The sequence below is a fragment of the Tenrec ecaudatus genome, chromosome 1 (genome assembly GCF_050624435.1).
Source record: "Tenrec ecaudatus isolate mTenEca1 chromosome 1, mTenEca1.hap1, whole genome shotgun sequence".
NCBI lineage: Eukaryota > Metazoa > Chordata > Mammalia > Afrosoricida > Tenrecidae > Tenrec > Tenrec ecaudatus.
In genome coordinates, this window is record NC_134530.1 from 276,304,071 (window position 1) to 276,328,223 (window position 24,153).

The following is a 24,153-nucleotide window of genomic DNA, read 5'->3' on the forward strand; positions in this document are numbered from 1 at the left end:
GAGCGAGCACTTGGACTATATAGGTTCCCTAGCGAGCACTTGGACTATGTAGGTTCCCTATCGGGTACTTGGACTGTCTAGGTTAACTAGTGGGCAATTGGACTGTCTAGGTTACCTTGTGGGCACTTGGACTATGTAGTTTACCTAGCAGGCATTTGGACTATGGAGGTTAACTAGCGGGCACTTGGACTGTCTAGGTAACCTAGCGGGCACTTGGACTATCTAGGTTAACGAACGGGCACTTGGACTATGTAGGTAACCTAGCGGGCACTTGGACTGTCTAGGTTACCTAGCGGGCACTTGGACTATCTAGGTTAACGAACGGGCACTTGGATATGTAGGTTACGTAGCGGGCACTTGGACTATGTAGGATCCCTATCAGACATTTGGACTACTTAGGTTAACTAGCGGGCACTTGGACTATCTAGGTTAACTAGCGGACACTTGGACTATCTAGGTCAAGTAGCGGGCCCTTGTACTATGTAGGTTAACTAGCGGGCACTTGGACTATATAGGTTAAATAGCGGACCTTGGACTATGTAGGTTAACTTGCGGGCCCTTGGACTATGTAGGTTAACTAGTGGGCACTTGGATTATCTAGGTTTCCTAGCCAGCACTCGGACTATGTACATACCCTAGCGCGCACTTGGACTATCAAGGTTACCTAGCGGGCACTTGGACTATGTACGTCCCCTACTGGGCACTTGGACTATCTAGGTTAACTAACGGGCATTGGACTATGTAGGTTACCTAGAGGGCACTTGGACTATGTACGTCCCCTAGTGGGCACTTGGACTATCTAGGTTAACTAGAGGGCCCTTGGATTATCTAGGTTAACTAGCGGGCACTTGGACTATCTAGGTTAACTAGCGGGCACTTGGACTATCTACATTAACTAGCGGTCCCTTGGACTATCTAGGTTAACTAGCAGGCACTTGGACTATCTAGGTTAATTAGCGGGCACTTGGACTATCTAGATTAACTAGCGGGCCCTTGGACTATCTAGGTTTACTAGCGGGCACTTGGACTATCTAGGTTAACGAACGTGCACTTGGACTATGTAGGTAACCTAGCGGGCACTTGGACTGTCTAGGTTACCTAGAGGGCACTTGGCCTATCTAGGTTAACGAACGGACACTTGGACTATGTAGGTTAACTAGCGGACACTTCGACTATCTAGGTTAGCTAACGGGCAATTTGACTATCTAGGTTACCTAGCGGACACTTGGACTATGTAGGTTCCCTAGCGGGCACTTGGACTATTTAGGTTACCTAGCAGGCACTTTGACTATCTAGGTTAACTAACAGGCACTTGGACTATATAGGTTCCCTAGCGAGCACTTGGACTATGGAGGTTCCCTATCGGGTACTTGGACTGTCTAAGTTAACTAGCGGGCAATTGGACTGTCTAGGTTACCTAGTGGGCACTTGGACTATGTAGTTTACCTAGCAGGCACTTGGACTATGGAGGTTAACTAGCGGGCACTTGGACTGTCTAGGTAACCTAGCGGGCACTTGGACTATCTAGGTTAACGAACGGGCACTTGGACTATGTAGGTAACCTATTGGGCACTAGGACTGTCTAGGTTACCTAGCGGGCACTTGGACTATCTAGGTTAACGAACGGGCACTTGGATATGTAGGTTACGTAGCGGGCACTTGGACTATGTAGGATCCCTATCGGACATTTGGACTACTTAGGTTAACTAGCGGGCACTTGGACTATCTAGGTTAACTAGCGGGCACTTGGACTATCTAGGTCAAGTAGCGGGCCCTTGTACTATGTAGGTTAACTAGCGGGCACTTGGACTATATAGGTTAAATAGCGGACCTTGGACTATGTAGGTTAACTTGCGGGCCCTTGGACTATGTAGGTTAACTAGTGGGCACTTGGATTATCTAGGTTTCCTAGCCAGCACTCGGACTATGTACATACCCTAGCGCGCACTTGGACTATCAAGGTTACCTAGCGGGCACTTGGACTATGTACGTCCCCTAGTGGGCACTTGGACTATCTAGGTTAACTAACGGGCATTGGACTATGTAGGTTACCTAGAGGGCACTTGGACTATGTACGTCCCCTAGCGGGCACTTGGACTATCTAGGTTAACTAGAGGGCCCTTGGACGATCTAGGTTAACTAGCGGGCACTTGGACTATCTAGGTTAACTAGCGGGCACTTGGACTATCTAGATTAACTAGCGGGCACTTGGACTATCTAGATTAACTAGCGGGCACTTGGACTATCTAGGTTAACTAGCGGGCACTTGGACTATCTAGGTTAACTAGCGGGCACTTGGACTATCTAGATTAACTAGCAGGCCCTTGGACAATCTAGGTTTACTAGCGGGCACTTGGACTATCTAGGTTAACTAGCGGGCACTTGGACTATGTAGTTTTCCTAGCGGGCATTAGGATTACTTAGGTTACCTAGTGGGCACTTGGACTATGTAGGTTACCTAGCGGGCACTTGGACTATGTAGGTTAACTAGAAGGCACTTGGACTATCAAGATTACCTAGCGGGCCCGTGGATTATGTAGGTTACCAGCGGGCACTTGGACTATCTAGGTTAACGAACGTGCACTTGGACTATGTAGGTAACCTAGCGGGCACTTGGACTGTCTAGGTTACCTAGAGGGCACTTGGCCTATCTAGGTTATCGAACGGACACTTGGACTATGTAGGTTAACTAGCGGACACTTCGACTATCTAGGTTAGCTAACGGGCAATTGGACTATCTAGGTTACCCTGAGGACACTTGGACTATGTGGGTTCCCTAGCGGGCACTTGGACTATGTAGTTTACCTAGCAGGCATTTTGACTATCTAGGTTAACTAACAGACACTTAGACTATGTAGGTTGACTAGCGAGCACTTGGACTATATAGGTTCCCTAGCGAGCACTTGGACTATGTAGGTTCCCTATCGGGTACTTGGACTGTCTAGGTTAACTAGCGGGCAATTGGACTGTCTAGGTTACCTAGTGGGCACTTGGACTATGTAGTTTACCTAGCAGGCACTTGGACTATGTAGGTTAACTAGTGGGCACTTGGATTATCTAGGTTTCCTAGCCAGCACTCGGACTATGTACATACCCTAGCGCGCACTTGGACTATCAAGGTTACCTAGCGGGCACTTGGACTATGTACGTCCCCTAGCGGGCACTTGGACTATCTAGGTTAACTAGAGGGCCCTTGGACGATCTAGGTTAACTAGCGGGCACTTGGACTATCTAGGTTAACTAGCGGGCACTTGGACTATCTAGATTAACTAGCGGTCCCTTGGACTATCTAGGTTAACTAGCAGGCACTTGGACTATCTAGGTTAACTAGCGGGCACTTGGACTATCTAGATTAACTAGCGGGCCCTTGGACTATCTAGGTTTACTAGCGGGCACTTGGACTATCTAGGTTAACGAACGTGCACTTGGACTATGTAGGTAACCTAGCGGGCACTTGGACTGTCTAGGTTACCTAGAGGGCACTTGGCCTATCTAGGTTAACGAACGGACACTTGGACTATGTAGGTTAACTAGCGGACACTTCGACTATCTAGGTTAGCTAACGGGCAATTGGACTATCTAGGTTACCTAGCGGACACTTGGACTATGTAGGTTCCCTAGCGGGCACTTGGACTATTTAGGTTACCTAGCAGGCACTTTGACTATCTAGGTTAACTAACAGGCACTTGGACTATATAGGTTCCCTAGCGAGCACTTGGACTATGGAGGTTCCCTATCGGGTACTTGGACTGTCTAAGTTAACTAGCGGGCAATTGGACTGTCTAGGTTACCTAGTGGGCACTTGGACTATGTAGTTTACCTAGCAGGCACTTGGACTATGGAGGTTAACTAGCGGGCACTTGGACTGTCTAGGTAACCTAGCGGGCACTTGGACTATCTAGGTTAACGAACGGGCACTTGGACTATGTAGGTAACCTAGCGGGCACTTGGACTGTCTAGGTTACCTAGCGGGCACTTGGACTATCTAGGTTAACGAACGGGCACTTGGATATGTAGGTTACGTAGCGGGCACTTGGACTATGTAGGATCCCTATCGGACATTTGGACTACTTAGGTTAACTAGCGGGCACTTGGACTCTCTAGGTTAACTAGCGGGCACTTGGACAATCTAGGTCAAGTAGCGGGCCCTTGTACTATGTAGGTTAACTAGCGGGCACTTGGACTATATAGGTTAAATAGCGGACCTTGGACTATGTAGGTTAACTTGCGGGCCCTTGGACTATGTAGGTTAACTAGCGGGCACTTGGATTATCTAGGTTTCCTAGCCAGCACTCGGACTATGTACATACCCTAGCGCGCACTTGAACTATCAAGGTTACCTAGCGGGCACTTGGACTATGTACGTCCCCTAGTGGGCACTTGGACTATCTAGGTTAACTAACGGGCACTTGGACTATGTAGGTTACCTAGTGGGCACTTGGACTATGTAGGTTAACTAGAAGGCGCTTGGACTATCAAGGTTACCTAGCGGGCCCTTGGAATATGTAGATTACCAGCGGGCACTTGGACTATCTAGGTTAATGAACGTGCACTTGGACTATGTAGGTAACCTAGTGGGCACTTGGACTGTCTAGGTTACCTAGTGGGCACTTGGCCTATCTAGGTTAACGAACGGGCACTTGGACTATGTAGGTTAACTAGCGGGCCTTGGACTATCTAGGTTTACTAGCGGGCACTTGTACTATCTAGGTTAACTAGCGGGCATTTGGATTATGTAGGTTAACTAGCGGACACTTCGACTATCTAGGTTAGCTAACGGGCAATTGGACTATCTAGGTTACCTAGTGGGCACTTCGACTATGTAGGTTCCCTAGCGGGCACTTGGACTATTTAGGTTACCTAGCAGGCACTTTGACTATCTAGGTTAACTAACGGGCACTTGGACTATGTAGGTTGCTTAGCGAGCACTTGGACTATTTAGATTCCCTAGGGGGCACTTGGACTATGTATTTCCCCAAGCGGGCACTAGGACAATCTAGGTTAACTATTGGGCCCTTGGACTATGTAGGTTAACTATCGGGCACTTTGATTATCTAGGTTAACCAGTGGGCACTTGGACGATCTAGGTTAACTAGCGGGCACATGGACTATCTAGGTTAACTAGTGGGCACTTGGACTATCTAGATTAACTAGCGGGCCCTTGGACTATCTAAGTTAACTAGCGGGCACTTGGACTATCTAGGTTAACTAGCGGGCACTGGACTATGTAGATTAACTAGCGGGCCCTTGGACTATCTAGGTTTACTAGCGGGCACTTGGACTATCTAGGTTAACAAGCGGGCACTTGGACTATCTAGGTTAACTAGCGGGCATTTGGATTATTTAGGTTACATAGTGGGCACTTGGACTATGTATGTTACCTAGCGCGCACTTGGACTATGTAGGTTAACTAGAAGGCACTTGGACTATCAAGGTTACCTAGCGGGCACTTGGACTGTCCAGGTTACCTAGCGGGCACTTGGACTATGTAGTTTTCCTAGCGGGCATTAGGATTACTTAGGTTACCTAGTGGGCACTTGGACTATGTAGGTTACCTAGCGTGCACTTGGACTATGTAGGTTAACTAGAAGGCACTTGGACTATCAAGATTACCTAGCGGGTCCTTGGATTATGTAGGTTGCCAGCGGGCACTTGGACTATCTAGGTTAACGAACGTGCACTTGGACTATGTAGGTAACCTAGCGGGCACTTGGACTGTCTAGGTTACCTAGAGGGCACTTGGCCTATCTAGGTTAACGAACGGACACTTGGACTATGTAGGTTAACTAGCGGACACTTCGACTATCTAGGTTAGCTAACGGGCAATTGGACTATCTAGGTTACCTAGCGGACACTTGGACTATGTAGGTTCCCTAGCGGGCACTTGGACTATTTAGGTTACCTAGCAGGCACTTTGACTATCTAGGTCAACTAACAGGCACTTGGACTATGTAGGTTGCCGAGCGAGCACTTGGACTATATAGGTTCCCTAGCGAGCACTTGGACTATGTAGGTTCCCTATCGGGTACTTGGACTGTCTAGGTTAACTAGCGGGCAATTGGACTGTCTAGGTTACCTTGTGGGCACTTGGACTATGTAGTTTACCTAGCAGGCATTTGGACTATGGAGGTTAACTAGCGGGCACTTGGACTGTCTAGGTAACCTAGCGGGCACTTGGACTATCTAGGTTAACGAACGGGCACTTGGACTATGTAGGTAACCTAGCGGGCACTTGGACTGTCTAGGTTACCTAGCGGGCACTTGGACTATCTAGGTTAACGAACGGGCACTTGGATATGTAGGTTACGTAGCGGGCACTTGGACTATGTAGGATCCCTATCAGACATTTGGACTACTTAGGTTAACTAGCGGGCACTTGGACTATCTAGGTTAACTAGCGGACACTTGGACTATCTAGGTCAAGTAGCGGGCCCTTGTACTATGTAGGTTAACTAGCGGGCACTTGGACTATATAGGTTAAATAGCGGACCTTGGACTATGTAGGTTAACTTGCGGGCCCTTGGACTATGTAGGTTAACTAGCGGGCACTTGGATTATCTAGGTTTCCTAGCCAGCACTCGGACTATGTACATACCCTAGCGCGCACTTGGACTATCAAGGTTACCTAGCGGGCACTTGGACTATGTACGTCCCCTAGTGGGCACTTGGACTATCTAGGTTAACTAACGGGCATTGGACTATGTAGGTTACCTAGAGGGCACTTGGACTATGTACGTCCCCTAGCGGGCACTTGGACTATCTAGGTTAACTAGAGGGCCCTTGGACGATCTAGGTTAACTAGCGGGCACTTGGACTATCTAGGTTAACTAGCGGGCACTTGGACTATCTAGATTAACTAGCGGTCCCTTGGACTATCTAGGTTAACTAGCAGGCACTTGGACTATCTAGGTTAACTAGCGGGCACTTGGACTATCTAGATTAACTAGCGGGCCCTTGGACTATCTAGGTTTACTAGCGGGCACTTGGACTATCTAGGTTAACTAGCGTGCACTTGGACTATGTAGTTTTCCTAGCGGGCATTAGGATTACTTAGGTTACCTAGTGGGCACTTGGACTATGTAGGTTACCTAGCGGGCACTTGGACTATGTAGGTTAACTGGAAGGCACTTGGACTATCAAGATTACCTAGCGGGCCCTTGGATTATGTAGGTTACCAGCGGGCACTTGGACTATCTAGGTTAACGAACGTGCACTTGGACTATGTAGGTAACCTAGCGGGCACTTGGACTGTCTAGGTTACCTAGAGGGCACTTGGCCTATCTAGGTTAACGAACGGACACTTGGACTATGTAGGTTAACTAGCGGGCATTTGGATTATTTAGGTTACATAGTGGGCACTTGGACTATGTATGTTACCTAGCGGGCACTTGGACTATGTAGGTTAACTAGAAGGCACTTGGACTATCAAGGTTACCTAGCGGGCACTTGGACTGTCTAGGTTACCTAGCGGGCACTTGGACTATGTAGTTTTCCTAGCGGGCATTAGGATTACTTAGGTTACCTAGCGGGCACTTGGACTATGTAGGTTACCAAGCGGGCACTTGGACTATATAGGTTAACTAGAAGGCACTTGGAGTATCAAGATTACCTAGCGGGCCCTTGGATTATGTAGGTTGCCAGCGGGCACTTTGACTATCTAGGTTAACGAACGTGCACTTGGACTATGTAGGTAACCTAGCGGGCACTTGGACTGTCTAGGTTACCTAGAGGGCACTTGGCCTATCTAGGTTAACGAACGGACACTTGGACTATGTAGGTTAACTAGCGGACACTTCGACTATCTAGGTTAGCTAACGGGCAATTTGACTATCTAGGTTACCTAGCGGACACTTGGACTATGTAGGTTCCCTAGCGGGCACTTGGACTATTTAGGTTACCTAGCAGGCACTTTGACTATCTAGGTTAACTAACAGGCACTTGGACTATATAGGTTCCCTAGCGAGCACTTGGACTATGGAGGTTCCCTATCGGGTACTTGGACTGTCTAAGTTAACTAGCGGGCAATTGGACTGTCTAGGTTACCTAGTGGGCACTTGGACTATGTAGTTTACCTAGCAGGCACTTGGACTATGGAGGTTAACTAGCGGGCACTTGGACTGTCTAGGTAACCTAGCGGGCACTTGGACTATCTAGGTTAACGAACGGGCACTTGGACTATGTAGGTAACCTAGCGGGCACTTGGACTGTCTAGGTTACCTAGCGGGCACTTGGACTATCTAGGTTAACGAACGGGCACTTGGATATGTAGGTTACGTAGCGGGCACTTGGACTATGTAGGATCCCTATCGGACATTTGGACCACTTAGGTTAACTAGCGGGCACATGGACTATCTAGGTTAACTAGCGGACACTTGGACTATCTAGGTCAAGTAGCGGGCCCTTGTACTATGTAGGTTAACTAGCGGGCACTTGGACTATATAGGTTAAATAGCGGACCTTGGACTATGTAGGTTAACTTGCGGGCCCTTAGACTATGTAGGTTAACTAGTGGGCACTTGGATTATCTAGGTTTCCTAGCCAGCACTCGGACTATGTACATACCCTAGCGCGCACTTGGACTATCAAGGTTACCTAGCGGGCACTTGGACTATGTACGTCCCCTAGTGGGCACTTGGACTATCTAGGTTAACTAACGGGCATTGGACTATGTAGGTTACCTAGAGGGCACTTGGACTATGTACGTCCCCTAGCGGGCACTTGGACTATCTAGGTTAACTAGAGGGCCCTTGGACGATCTAGGTTAACTAGCGGGCACTAGGACTATCTAGGTTAACTAGCGGGCACTTGGACTATCTACATTAACTAGCGGGCACTTGGACTATCTAGATTAACTAGCGGGCACTTGGACTATCTAGGTTAACTAGCGGGCACTTGGACTATCTAGGTTAACTAGCGGGCACTTGGACTATCTAGATTAACTAGCAGGCCCTTGGACAATCTAGGTTTACTAGCGGGCACTTGGACTATCTAGGTTAACTAGCGGGCACTTGGACTATGTAGTTTTCCTAGCGGGCATTAGGATTACTTAGGTTACCTAGTGGGCACTTGGACTATGTAGGTTACCTAGAGGGCACTTGGACTATGTAGGTTAACTAGAAGGCACTTGGACTATGGAGGTTAACTAGCGGGCACTTGGACTGTCTAGGTAACCTAGCGGGCACTTGGACTATCTAGGTTAACGAACGGGCACTTGGACTATGTAGGTAACCTAGCGGGCACTTGGACTGTCTAGGTTACCTAGCGGGCACTTGGCCTATCTAGGTTAACGAACGGACACTTGGATATGTAGGTTACGTAGCGGGCACTTGGACTATGTAGGATCCCTATCGGACATTTGGACTACTTAGGCTAACTAGCGGGCACTTGGACTCTCTAGGTTAACTAGCGGGCACTTGGACTATCTAGGTCAAGTAGCGGGCCCTTGTACTATGTAGGTTAACTAGCGGGCACTTGGAGTATATAGGTTAAATAGCGGACCTTGGACTATGTAGGATAACTTGCGGGCCCTTGGACTATGTAGGTTAACTAGTGGGCACTTGGATTATCTAGGTTTCCTAGCCAGCACTCGGACTATGTACATACCCTAGCGCGCACTTGGACTATGTACGTTACCTAGAGGGCACTTGGACTATGTACATCCCCTAGCGGGCACTTGGACTATCTAGGTTAACTAGAGGGCCCTTGGACGATCTAGGTTAACTAGCGGGCACTTGGACTATCTAGGTTAACTAGCGGGCACTTGGACTATCTAGATTAACTAGCGGTCCCTTGGACTATCTAGGTTAACTAGCGGGCACTTGGACTATCTAGATTAACTAGCGGGCCCTTGGACTATCTAGGTTTACTAGCGGGCACTTGGACTATCTAGGTTAACTAGCGGGCACTTGGACTATGTAGTTTTCCTAGCGGGCATTAGGATTACTTAGGTTACCTAGTGGGCACTTGGACTATGTAGGTTACCTAGCGGGCACTTGGACTATGTAGGGTAACTGGAAGGCACTTGGACTATCAAGATTACCTAGCGGGCCCTTGGATTATGTAGGTTACCAGCGGGCACTTGGACTATCTAGGTTAACGAACGTGCACTTGGACTATGTAGGTAACCTAGCGGGCACTTGGACTGTCTAGGTTACCTAGAGGGCACTTGGCCTATCTAGATTAACGAACGGACACTTGGACTATGTAGGTTAACTAGCGGGCATTTGGATTATTTAGGTTACATAGTGGGCACTTGGACTATGTAGGTTAACTAGAAGGCACTTGGACTATCAAGGTTACCTAGCGGGCACTTGGACTGTCTAGGTTACCTAGCGGGCACTTGGACTATGTAGTTTTCCTAGCGGGCATTAGGATTACTTAGGTTACCTAGCGGGCACTTGGACTATGTAGGTTACCAAGCGGGCACTTGGACTATATAGGTTAACTAGAAGGCACTTGGAGTATCAAGATTACCTAGCGGGCCCGTGGATTATGTAGGTTGCCAGCGGGCACTTGGACTATCTAGGTTAACGAACGTGCACTTGGACTATGTAGGTAACCTAGCGGGCACTTGGACTGTCTAGGTTACCTAGAGGGCACTTGGCCTATCTAGGTTAACGAACGGACACTTGGACTATGTAGGTTAACTAGCGGACACTTCGACTATCTAGGTTAGCTAACGGGCAATTTGATTATCTAGGTTACCTAGCGGACACTTGGACTATGTAGGTTCCCTAGCGGGCACTTGGACTATCTAGGTTAACTAACAGGCACTTGGACTATATAGGTTCCCTAGCGAGCACTTGGACTATGGAGGTTCCCTATCGGGTACTTGGACTGTCTAGGTTAACTAGCGGGCAATTGGACTGTCTAGGTTACCTAGTGGGCACTTGGACTATGTAGTTTACCTAGCAGGCACTTGGACTATGGAGGTTAACTAGCGGGCACTTGGACTGTCTAGGTAACCTAGCGGGCACTTGGACTATCTAGGTTAACGAACGGGCACTTGGACTATGTAGGTAACCTAGCGGGCACTTGGACTGTCTAGGTTACCTAGCGGGCACTTGGACTATCTAGGTTAACGAACGGGCACTTGGATATGTAGGTTACGTAGCGGGCACTTGGACTATGTAGGATCCCTATCGGACATTTGGACTACTTAGGCTAACTAGCGGGCACTTGGACTATCTAGGTTAACTAGCGGACACTTGGACTATCTAGGTCAAGTAGCGGGCCCTTGTACTATGTAGGTTAACTAGCGGGCACTTGGACTATATAGGTTAAATAGCGGACCTTGGACTATGTAGGTTAACTTGCGGGCCCTTGGACTATGTAGGTTAACTAGTGGGCACTTGGATTATCTAGGTTTCCTAGCCAGCACTCGGACTATGTACATACCCTAGCGCGCACTTGGACTATCAAGGTTAGCTAGCGGGTACTTGGACTATGTACGTCCCCTAGTGGGCACTTGGACTATCTAGGTTAACTAACGGGCATTGGACTATGTAGGTTACCTAGAGGGCACTTGGACTATGTACGTCCCCTAGCGGGCACTTGGACTATCTAGGTTAACTAGAGGGCCCTTTGACGATCTAGGTTAACTAGCGGGCACTTGGACTATCTAGGTTAACTAGCGGGCACTTGGACTCTCTAGATTAAATAGCGGTCCCTTGGACTATCTAGGTTAACAAGCGGGCACTTGGACTATCTAGGTTAACTAGCGGGCACTTGGACTATCTAGATTAACTAGCGGGCCCTTGGACTATCTAGGTTTACTAGCGGGCACTTGGACTATCTAGGTTAACTAGCGGGCACTTGGACTATGTAGTTTTCCTAGCGGGCATTAGGATTACTTAGGTTACCTAGTGGGCACTTGAACTATGTAGGTTACCTAGCGGGCACTTGGACTATGTAGGTTAACTAGAAGGCACTTGGACACTCAAGATTACCTAGCGGGCCCGTGGATTATGTAGGTTACCAGCGGGCACTTGGACTATCTAGGTTAACGAACGTGCACTTGGACTATGTAGGTAACCTAGCGGGCACTTGGACTGTCTAGGTTACCTAGAGGGCACTTGACCTATCTAGGTTAACGAACGGACACTTGGACTATGTAGGTTACCTAGCGGACACTTCGACTATCTAGGTTAGCTAACGGGCAATTGGACTATCTAGGTTACCCAGAGGACACTTGGACTATGTGTGTTCCCTAGCGGGCACTTGGACTATGTAGTTTACCTAGCAGGCATTTTGACTATCTAGGTTAACTAACAGACACTTAGACTATGTAGGTTGACTAGCGAGCACTTGGACTATATAGGTTCCCTAGCGAGCACTTGGACTATGTAGGTTCCCTATCGGGTACTTGGACTGTCTAGGTTAACTAGCGGGCAATTGGACTGTCTAGGTTACCTAGTGGGCACTTGGACTATGTAGTTTACCTAGCAGGCACTTGGACTATGGAGGTTAACTAGCGGGCACTTGGACTGTCTAGGTAACCTAGCCGGCACTTGGATTATCTAGGTTAACGAACGGGCACTTGGACTATGTACATAACCTAGCGGGCACTTGGACTGTCTAGGTTAACTAGCGGGCCCTTTGAGTATCTAGGTTAACGAACGGGCACTTGGATATGTAGGTTACGTAGCGGGCACTTGGACTCTGTAGGATCCCTATCGGACATTTGGACTACTTAGGTTAACTAGCGGGCACTTGGACTCTCTAGGTTACCTAGCGGGCACTTGGACTATCTAGGTCAAGTAGCGGGCCCTTGTACTATGTAGGTTAACTAGCGGGCACTTGGAGTATATAGGTTAAATAGCGGACCTTGGACTATGTAGGATAACTTGCGGGCCCTTGGACTATGTAGGTTAACTAGTGGGCACTTGGATTATCTAGGTTTCCTAGCCAGCACTCGGACTATGTACATACCCTAGCGCACACTTGGACTATCAAGGTTACCTAGCGGGCACTTGGACTATGTACGTCCCCTAGTGGGCACTTGGACTATCTATGTTAACTAACGGGCATTGGACTATGTAGGTTACCTAGAGGGCACTTGGACTATGTACGTCCCCTAGCGGGCACTTGGACTATCTAGGTTAACTAGAGGGCCCTTGGACGATCTAGGTTAACTAGCGGGCACTTGGACTATCTAGGTTAACTAGCGGGTACTTGGACTATCTAGATTAACTAGCGGTCCCTTGGACTATCTAGGTTAACTAGCGGGCACTTGGACTATCTAGGTTAACTAGCGGGCACTTGGACTATCTAGATTAACTAGCGGGCCCTTGGACTATCTAGGTTTACTAGCGGGCACTTGGACTATCTAGGTTAACTAGCGGGCACTTGGACTATGTAGTTTTCCTAGCGGGCATTAGGATTACTTAGGTTACCTAGTGGGCACTTGGACTATGTATGTTACCTAGCGGGCACTTGGACAATGTAGGTTAACTAGAAGGCACTTGGACTATCAAGGTTACCTAGCGGGCACTTGGACTGTCTAGGTTACGTAGCGGGCACTTGGACTATGTAGTTTTCCTAGCGGGCATTAGGATTAGTTAGGTTACCTAGCGGGCACTTGGACTATGTAGGTTACCAAGCGGGCACTTGGACTATATAGGTTAACTAGAAGGCACTTGGAGTATCAAGATTACCTAGCGGGCCCGTGGATTATGTAGGTTGCCAGCGGGCACTTGGACTATCTAGGTTAACGAACGTGCACTTGGACTATGTAGGTAACCTAGCGGGCACTTGGACTATCTAGGTTACCTAGAGGGCACTTGGCCTATCTAGGTTAACGAACGGACACTTGGACTATGTAGGTTAACTAGCGGACACTTCGACTATCTAGGTTAGCTAACGGGCAATTTGACTATCTAGGTTACCTAGCGGGCACTTGGATTATCTAGGTTAACTAGCGGGCACTTGGACTATCTAGATTAACTAGCGGTCCCTTGGACTATCTAGGTTAATGAACGTGCACTTGGACTATGTAGGTAACCTAGTGGCACTTGGACTGTCTAGGTTACCTAGTGGGCACTTGGCCTATCTAGTTTAACGAACGGGCACTTGGACTATGTAGGTTAACTAGCGGCCCTTGGACTATCTAGGTTTAATAGCGGGCACTTGTACTATCTAGGTTAACAAGCGGGCACTTGGACTATCTAGGTTAACTAGCGGGCATTTGGATTATGTAGGTTAACTAGCGGACACTTCGACTATCTAGGTTAGCTAACGGGCAATTGGACTATGTAGGTTACCTAGTGTTCACTTCGACTATGTAGGTTCCCTAGCGGGCACTTTGACTATTTAGGTTACCTAGCAGGCACTTTGACTATCTAGGTTAACTAACGGGCACTTGGACTATGTAGGTTGCTTAGCGAGCATTTGGACTATGTAGATTCCCTAGGGGGCACTTGGACTATAATGTCCCCAAGCGGGCACTAGGACAATCTAGGTTAACTATTGGGCCCTTGGACTATGTAGGTTAACTATCGGGCACTTGGATTATCTAGGTTAACCAGCGGGCACTTGGACGATCTAGGTTAACTAGCGGGCACTTGGATTATCTAGGTTAACTAGTGGGCACTTGGACTATCTAGATTAACTAGCGGGCCCTTGGACTATCTAGGTTAACTAGCGGGCACTTGGACTATCTAGGTTAACTAGCGGGCACTGGACTATGCAGATTAACTAGCGGGCCCTTGGACTATCTAGGTTTACCAGCGGGCACTTGGACTATCTAGGTTAACAAGCGGGCACTTGGACTATCTAGGTTAACTAGCGGGCATTTGGATTATTTAGGTTACATAGGGGCACTTGGACTATGTATGTTACCTAGCGGGCACTTGGACTATGTAGGTTAACTAGAAGGCACTTGGACTATCAAGGTTACCTAGCGTGCACTTGGACTGTCTAGGTTACCTAGCGGGCACTTGGCCTATCTAGGTTAACGAACGAGCACTTGGACTATGTAGGTTAACTAGCGGACACTTCGACTATCTAGGTTAGCTAACGGGCAATTGGACTATCTAGGTTACCTAGCGGGCACTTGGACTATGTAGGTTCCCTAGCGGGCACTTGGACTATTTAGGTTACCTAGCAGGCACTTTGACTATCTAGGTTAACTAACGGGCACTTGGACTATGTAGGTTGACTAGCGAGCACTTGGACTATGTAGGTTCCCAGTGGGCACTTGGACTATGTAGGTTCCCTATCGGGTACTTGGACTGTCTAGCTTAACTAGCGGGCAATTGGTCTGTCTAGGTTACCTCATGGGCACTTGGACTATGTAGTTTACCTAGCAGGCACTTGGAGTATGTAGGTTAACTAGCGGGCACTTGGACTATCTAGGTTACCTAGAAGGCACTTGGACTATGTACGTTCCCTAGCGGGTACTTGGGCTATCTAAGTTACCTAGCGGGCACTTGGACTATGTAGGTTAACGGACGGGCACTTGGACTATGTAGGTAACATAATGGTCACTTGGACTGCCTAGGTTACCTAGCGGGGACTTGGACTATGTAGGTTAACTAGCGGGCACTTTGACTATGTAGGATCCCTATCAGACATTTGTACTACTTAGGTTAATTAGCGGGCACTTTGACTATCTAGGTTAACTAGCGGGAACTTGGACTATCAGGGTCAACTAGCGGGCCCTTGTACTATGTAGGTTAACTAGCGGGCACTTGGACTATCTAGGTTAACTAGCGGACCTTGGACTATGTAGGTTAACTAGCGGGCACTTGGACTATGTACGTCCCCTAGTGGCCCTTGGACCATCTAGGTTAACTAACGGGCACTAGGACGATCTAGGTTACCTACTGGGCACGTGGACTATGTAGGTTAACTAGCGGACACTTGCACGATCTAGGTTAACTAGCGAGCCCTTGCACTATGTAGGTTAACTAGCGGGCCCATGGATTATGTAGGTTTACTAGCAGGCACTTGGACTATCTAGGTTAACTAGTGGGCACTTGGACTATGTAGTTTCCCTAGCGGGCATTTGGACTATTTAGGTTACCAAGCGGGAACTTGGACTATGTAAGTTCCCTAGCGGGCACTGGGACTGTCTAGGTTAACTAGCGTGCACTTGGACTATGTAGGTTCCTTAGTGGGCACTTGGACTATCTAGGTTGCCTAGCGGGCACTTGGACTATGTAGGTTAACTAGCGTGCCCTTGGACTATCTAGGTTACGTAGCGGGTACTTTGTATATAGGTTAACTTGCTGGTACTTGGACTATGTAGGTTAACTAGAGGACACTTGGATTATCTAGGTTAACTAGTGGGCCCTTGGACTATGTAGGTTAAGTAGCAGGCACTTGGACAATCTAGGTTAACTCGCGGGCACTTGGAAGATCTAGGTTAACTAGCAGGCACTTGGACTATCAAAGTTAACAAGTGAGACCTTGGACTATGTAGGTTACCTAGCGGGCACTTGGACTATATAGGTTACCTAGCGGGCACTTGGACTATGTAGGTTAACTAGCGAGCACTTGGACTCTAGGTTACCTAGCGGGCACTTGGACTATGTAGGTTAACCAACGGACACTTGGACTATGTAGGTTAACTAGCGGACACTTCGACTATCTAGGTTAGCTAACGGGCAATTGGACTATGTAGGTTAACTAACGGGCACTTGGACTATGTAGGTTCCCTTTAGAGCACTTGGAATATTTAGGTTACCTAGCAGGCACTTTGACTATCTAGGTTAACTAACGGGCACTTGGACTATGTAGGTTCCCTAGCGGGCACTTGGACTATATAGGTTCCCTATGGGCACGTGGAGTATGTAGGTTCCCTAACTGGCACTTGGAATATATAGGTTCCCTATCGGGCACTTGGACTATGTAGGTTCCTCAGCGGGCACTTGGACTATGTAGGTTCCCTACCGGGCATTGGACTATGTAGGTTAACTAGCGGACACTTGGACAATCTAGGTTACATAGCGGGCACTCGAACTATGTACATACCCTAGGGGGCACTTGGACTATCTAGGTTACCTAGCGGGAACTTGGACTATGTACGTCCCCTAGCGGGCACTTGGACTATCTAGGTTAACTAGAGGGCCCTTGGACGATCTAGGTTAACTAGCGGGAACTTGGACTATCTAGGTTAATGAATGGGAACTTGGACTATGTAGGTAACCTAGCGGGCACTTGGACTGTCTAGGTTACCTAGCGGGCACTTTGACTATCTAGGTTAACGAACGGGCACTTGGATATGTAGGTTACGTAGCGGGCACTTGGACTATGTAGGATCCCTATCGGACATTTGGACTACTTAGGTTAACTAGCGGGCACTTGGACTCTCTAGGTTAACTAGCGGGCACTTGGACTATCTAGGTCAAGTAGCGGGCCCTTGTACTACGTAGGTTAACTAGCGGGCACTTGTACTATCTAGGTTAAATAGCGGACCTTGGACTATGTAGGTTAACTAGCGGGCACTTGGATTATCTAGGTTTCCTAGCCAGCACTCGGACTATGTAAATACCCTAGCGCGCACTTTGACTATCAAGGTTACCTCGCGGGCACTTGGACTATGTACGTCCCCTAGTGGGCACTTGGACTATCTAGGTTAACTAACGGGCACTTGGACTATGTAGGTTACCTAGCGGGCACTTGGACTATGTAGGTTAACTAGAAGGCGCTTGGACTATCAAGGTTACCTAGCGGGCCCTTGGACTATGTAGGTTAACTAGCGGGCCCTTGGACTATCTAGGTTTACTAGCGGGCACTTGGACTATCTAGGTTAACTAGCGGGCATTTGGATTATGTAGGTTAACTAGCGGACACTTCGACTATCTAGGTTACCTAACGTGCAATTGGACTATCTAGGTTACCTAGTGGGCACTTCTACTACGTAGGTTCCCTAGCGGGCACTTGGACTATTTAGGTTACCTAGCAGGCACTTTGACTATCTAGGTTAACTAACGGGCACTTGGACTATGTAGGTTGCTTAGCGAGCACTTGGACTATGTAGATTCCCTAGGGGGCACTTGGACTATGTATGTCCCCTGCGGCACTTGGACTATCTAGGTTAACTATTGGGCCCTTTGACTATGTAGGTTAACTATCGGGCACTTGGATTATCTAGGTTAACCAGCGGGCACTTGGACGATCTAGGTTAACTAGCGGGCACTTGGACTATCTAGGTTAACTAGTGGGCACTTGGACTCTCTAGATTAACTAGCGGGCCCTTGGACTATCTAGGTTAACTAGCGGGCCCTTAGACTATCTAGGTTTACTAGCGGGCACTTGGACTATCTAGGTTAACAAGCGGGCACTTGGATTATCTAGGTTAACTAGCGGGCATTTGGATTATTTAGGTTACATAGTGGGCACTTGGACTATGTATGTTACCTAGCGGGCACTTGGACTATGTAGGTTACCTAGAAGGCACTTGGACTATCAAGGTTACCTAGCAGGCACTTGGACTGTGTAGGTTACCTAGCGGGCACTTGGCCTATCTAGGTTAACGAACGGGCACTTGGACTATGTAGGTTAACTAGCGGACACTTCAACTATCTAGGTTAGCTAACGGGCAATTGGACTATCTAGGTTACCTAGCGGGCCCTTGGACTATGTAGGTTCCCTAGCGGGCACTTGGACTATTTAGGTTACCTAGCAGGCACTTTGACTATCTAGGTTAACTAACGGGCACTTGGACTATGTAGGTTGCCTAGCGAGCACTTGGACTATGTAGGTTCCCAGAGGGCACTTGGACTATGTAGGTTCCCTATCGGGTACTTGGACTGTCTAGCTTAACTAGCGGGCTATTGGACTCTCTAGGTTACCTAGTGGGCACTTGGACTATGTAGTTTACCTAGCAGGCACTTGGAGTATGTAGGTTAACTAGCGGGCACTTGGACTATCTAGGTTACCTAGAAGGCACTTGGACTATGTACGTTCCCTAGCGGGTACTTGGGCTACCTAAGTTACCTAGCGGGCACTTGGACTATCTAGGTTAACGGACGAGCACTTGAACTATGTAGGTAACATAATGGTCACTTGGACTGCCTAGGTTACCTAGCGGGGACTTGGACTATGTAGGTTAATTAGCGGGCACTTTGACTATGTAGGATCCCTATCGGACATTTGTACTACTTAGGTTAATTAGCGGGCACTTTGACTATCTAGGTTAACTAGCGGGAACTTGGACTATCAAGGTCAACTAGCGGGCCCTTGTACTATGTAGGTTAACTAGCGGGCACTTGGACTATCTAGGTTAACTAGCGGACCTTGGACTATGTAGGATAACTAGCGGGCACTTGGACTATGTACGTCCCCTAGTGGGCCCTTGGACTATCTAGGTTAACTAGCGGGCACTTGGACTATCTAGGTTAACGAACGGGCACTTGGACTATGTAGGTAACCTAGCGGGCACTTGGACTGTCTAGGTTACCTAGCGGGCACTTTGACTATCTAGGTTAACGAACGGGCACTTGGATATGTAGGTTACGTAGCGGGCACTTGGACTATGTAGGATCCCTATAGGACATTTGGACTACTTAGATTACCTAGCGGGCACTTGGACTATCTAGGTCAAGTAGCGGGCCCTTGTACTACGTAGGTTAACTAGCGGGCACTTGGACTATCTAGGTTAAATAGCGGACCTTGGACTATGTAGGTTAACTTGCGGGCACTTGGACTATCTAGGTTAACTAGCGGACCTTGGACTATGTAGGTTAACAAGCGGGCACTTGGACTATGTACGTCCCCTAGTGGGCCCTTGGGCTATCTAGGTTAACTAACGGGCACTAGGACTATCTAGGTTACCTACCGGGCACGTGGACTATGTAGGTTAACTAGCGGACACTTGCACGATCTACGTTAACTAGCGGGCCCTTGCACTATGTAGGTTAACTAGCGGGCCCATGGATTATGTAGGTTTACTAGCAGGCACTTGGACTATCTAGGTTAACTAGTGGGCACTTGTACTATGTAGTTTCCCTAGCGGGCATTTGGACTATTTAGGTTACCAAGCGGGAACTTGGAATATATAAGTTCCCTAGCGGGCACTGGGACTGTCTAGGTTAACTAGCGTGCACTTGGACTATGTAGGTTCCTTAGTGGGCACTTGGACTATCTAGGTTGCCTAGCGGGCATTTGGACTATGTAGGTTAACTAGCGTGCCCTTGGACTATCTAGGTTACGTAGCGGGCACTTTGTATATAGGGTAACTAGCTGGTACTTGGACTATGTAGGTTAACTAGAGGACACTTGGATTATCTAGGTTAACTAGTGGGCCCTTGGACTATGTAGGTTAAGTAGCAGGCACTTGGACAATCTAGGTTAACTCGCGGGCACTTGGAAGATCTAGGTTAACTAGCAGGCACTTGGACTATCAAAGTTAACAAGTGAGACCTTGGACTATGTAGGTTACCTAGCGGGCACTTGGACTATATAGGTTACCTAGCGGGCACTTGGACTATGTAGGTTAACTAGCGAGCACTTGGACTCTAGGTTACCTAGCGTGCACTTGGACTATCTAGGTTAACCAACGGACACTTGGACTATGTAGGTTAACTAGCGGACACTTCGACTATCTAGGTTAGCTAACGGGCAATTGGACTATCTAGGTTAACTAACGGGCACTTGGACTATGTAGGTTCCCAAGAGAGCACTTGGACTATTTAGGTTACCTAGCAGGCACTTTGACTATCTAGGTTAACTAACGGGCACTTGGACTATGTAGGTTCCCTAGCGGGCACTTGGACTATATAGGTTCCCTATGGGCACGTGGAGTATGTAGGTTCCCTAACTGGCACTTAGAATATATAGGTTCCCTATCGGGCACTTGGACTATGTAGGTTCCTCAGCGGGCACTTGGACTATGTAGGATCCCTATCGGACATTTGTACTACTTAGGTTAATTAGCGGGCACTTTGACTATCTACGTTAACTAGCGGGAACTTGGACTATCAAGGTCAACTAGCGGGCCCTTGTACTATGTAGGTTAACTAGCGGGCACTTGGACTATCTAGGTTAACTAGCGGACCTTGGACTATGTAGGATAACTAGCGGGCACTTGGACTATGTACGTCCCCTAGTGGGCCCTTGGACTATCTAGGTTAACTAGCGGGCACTTGGACTATCTAGGTTAACGAACGGGCACTTGGACTATGTAGGTAACCTAGCGGGCACTTGGACTGTCTAGGTTACCTAGCGGGCACTTTGACTATCTAGGTTAACGAACGGGCACTTGGATATGTAGGTTATGTAGCGGGCACTTGGACTATGTAGGATCCCTATAGGACATTTGGACTACTTAGATTACCTAGCGGGCACTTGGACTATCTAGGTCAAGTAGCGGGCCCTTGTACTACGTAGGTTAACTAGCGGGCACTTGGACTATCTAGGTTAAATAGCGGACCTTGGACTATGTAGGTTAACTTGCGGGCCCTTGGACTAGGTAGGTTAACTAGCGGGCACTTGGACTATCTAGGTTAACTAGCGGACCTTGGACTATGTAGGTTAACAAGCGGGCACTTCGACTATGTACGTCCCCTAGTGGGCCCATGGACTATCTAGGTTAACTAACGGGCACTAGGACTATCTAGGTTACCTACCGGGCACGTGGACTATGTAGGTTAACTAGCGGACACTTGCACGATCTACGTTAACTAGCGGGCCCTTGCACTATGTAGGTTAACTAGCGGGCCCATGGATTATGTAGGTTTACTAGCAGGCACTTGCACTATCTAGGTTAACTAGTGGGCACTTGTACTATGTAGTTTCCCTAGCGGGCATTTGGACTATTTAGGTTACCAAGCGGGAACTTGGAATATATAAGTTCCCTAGCGGGCACTGGGACTGTCTAGGTTAACTAGCGTGCACTTGGACTATGTAGGTTCCTTAGTGGGCACTTGGACTATCTAGGTTGCCTAGCGGGCACTTGGACTATGTAGGTTAACTAGCGTGCCCTTGGACTATCTAGGTTACGTAGCGGGCACTTTGTATATAGGGTAACTAGCTGGTACTTGGACTATGTAGGTTAACTAGAGGACACTTGGATTATCTAGGTTAACTAGTGGGCCCTTGGACTATGTAGGTTAAGTAGCAGGCACTTGGACAATCTAGGTTAACTCGCGGGCACTTGGAAGATCTAGGTTAACTAGCAGGCACTTGGACTATCAAAGTTAACAAGTGAGACCTTGGACTATGTAGGTTACCTAGCGGGCACTTGGACTATATAGGTTACCTAGCGGGCACTTGGACTATGTAGGTTAACTAGCGAGCACTTGGACTCTAGGTTACCTAGCGTGCACTTGGACTATCTAGGTTAACCAACGGACACTTGGACTATGTAGGTTAACTAGCGGACACTTCGACTATCTAGGTTAGCTAACGGGCAATTGGACTATCTAGGTTAACTAACGGGCACTTGGACTATGTAGGTTCCCAAGAGAGCACTTGGACTATTTAGGTTACCTAGCAGGCACTTTGACTATCTAGGTTAACTAACGGGCACTTGGACTATGTAGGTTCCCTAGCGGGCACTTGGACTATATAGGTTCCCTATGGGCACGTGGAGTATGTAGGTTCCCTAACTGGCACTTAGAATATATAGGTTCCCTATCGGGCACTTGGACTATGTAGGTTCCTCAGCGGGCACTTGGACTATGTAGGATCCCTATCGGACATTTCTACTACTTAGGTTAATTAGCGGGCACTCTGACTATCTACGTTAACTAGCGGGAACTTGGACTATCAAGGTCAACTAGCGGGCCCTTGTACTATGTAGGTTAAGTAGCGGGCACTTGGACTATCTAGGTTAACTAGCGGACCTTGGACTATGTAGGTTAACTAGCGGGCACTTGGACTATGTACGTCCCCTAGTGGGCCCTTGGACCATCTAGGTTAACTATCGGGCACTAGGACTATCTAGGTTACCTACCGGGCACGTGGACTATGTAGGTTAACTAGCGGACACTTGCACGATCTAGGTTAACTGGCGGGCCCATGCACTATGTAGGTTAACTAGCGGGCTCATGGATTATGTAGGTTTACTAGCAGGCACTTGGACTATCTAGGTTAACTAGTGGGCACTTGGACTATGTAGTTTCCCTAGCGGGTACTTGGACTATTTAGGTTACCAAGCGGGAACTTGGACTATGTAAGTTCCCTAGCGGGCACTGGGACTGTCTAGGTTAACTTGCGTGCACTTGGACTATGTAGGTTCCTTAGTGGGCACTTGGACTATCTAGGTTGCCTAGCGGGCACTTGGACTATGTAGGTTAACTAGCGTGCCCTTGGACTATCTAGGTTACGTAGCGGGCACTTTGTATATAGGTTAACTAGCTGGTACTTGGACTATGTAGGTTAACTAGAGGACACTTGGATTATCTAGGTTAACTAGTGGGCCCTTGGACTATGTAGGTTAAGTAGCAGGTACTTGGACAATCTAGGTTAACTCGCGCGCACTTGGAAGATCTAGGTTAACTAGCAGGCACTTGGACTATCAAAGTTAACAAGTGAGACCTTGGACTATGTAGGTTAACTAGCGAGCACTTGGACTCTAGGTTACCTAGCGGGCACTTGGACTATCTAGGTTAACGAACGGGCACTTGGACTATGTAGGTTAACTAGCGGACACTTCGACTATCTAGGTTAGCTAACGGGCAATTGGACTATCTAGGTTACCTAGCGGGAACTTGGACTATGTAGGTTCCCTTTAGAGCACTTGGAATATTTAGGTTACCTAGCAGGCACTTTGACTATCTAGGTTAACTAACGGGCACTTGGACTATGTAGGTTCCCCAGCGGGCACTTGGACTATATAGGTTCCCTATGGGCACGTGGAGTATGTAGGTTCCCTAACTGGCACTTAGAATATATAGGTTCCCTATCGGGCACTTGGACTATGTAGGTTCCTCAGCGGGCACTTGGACGATGTAGGTTCCCTATCGGGCATTGGACTATGTAGGTTAACTAGCAGGACCTTGGACTATCTAGGTTACCTAGCGGGCACTTGGACTATGTAGGGTAACTAGCGGACACTTGGACAATCTAGGTTACCTACCGGGCACTTGAACTATGTACATACCCTAGGGGGCACTTGGACAATCTAGGTTACCTAGCGGGCACTGGGACTATGTACGTCCCCTAGCGGGCACTTGGACTATCTAGGTTAACTAGAGGGCCCTTGGA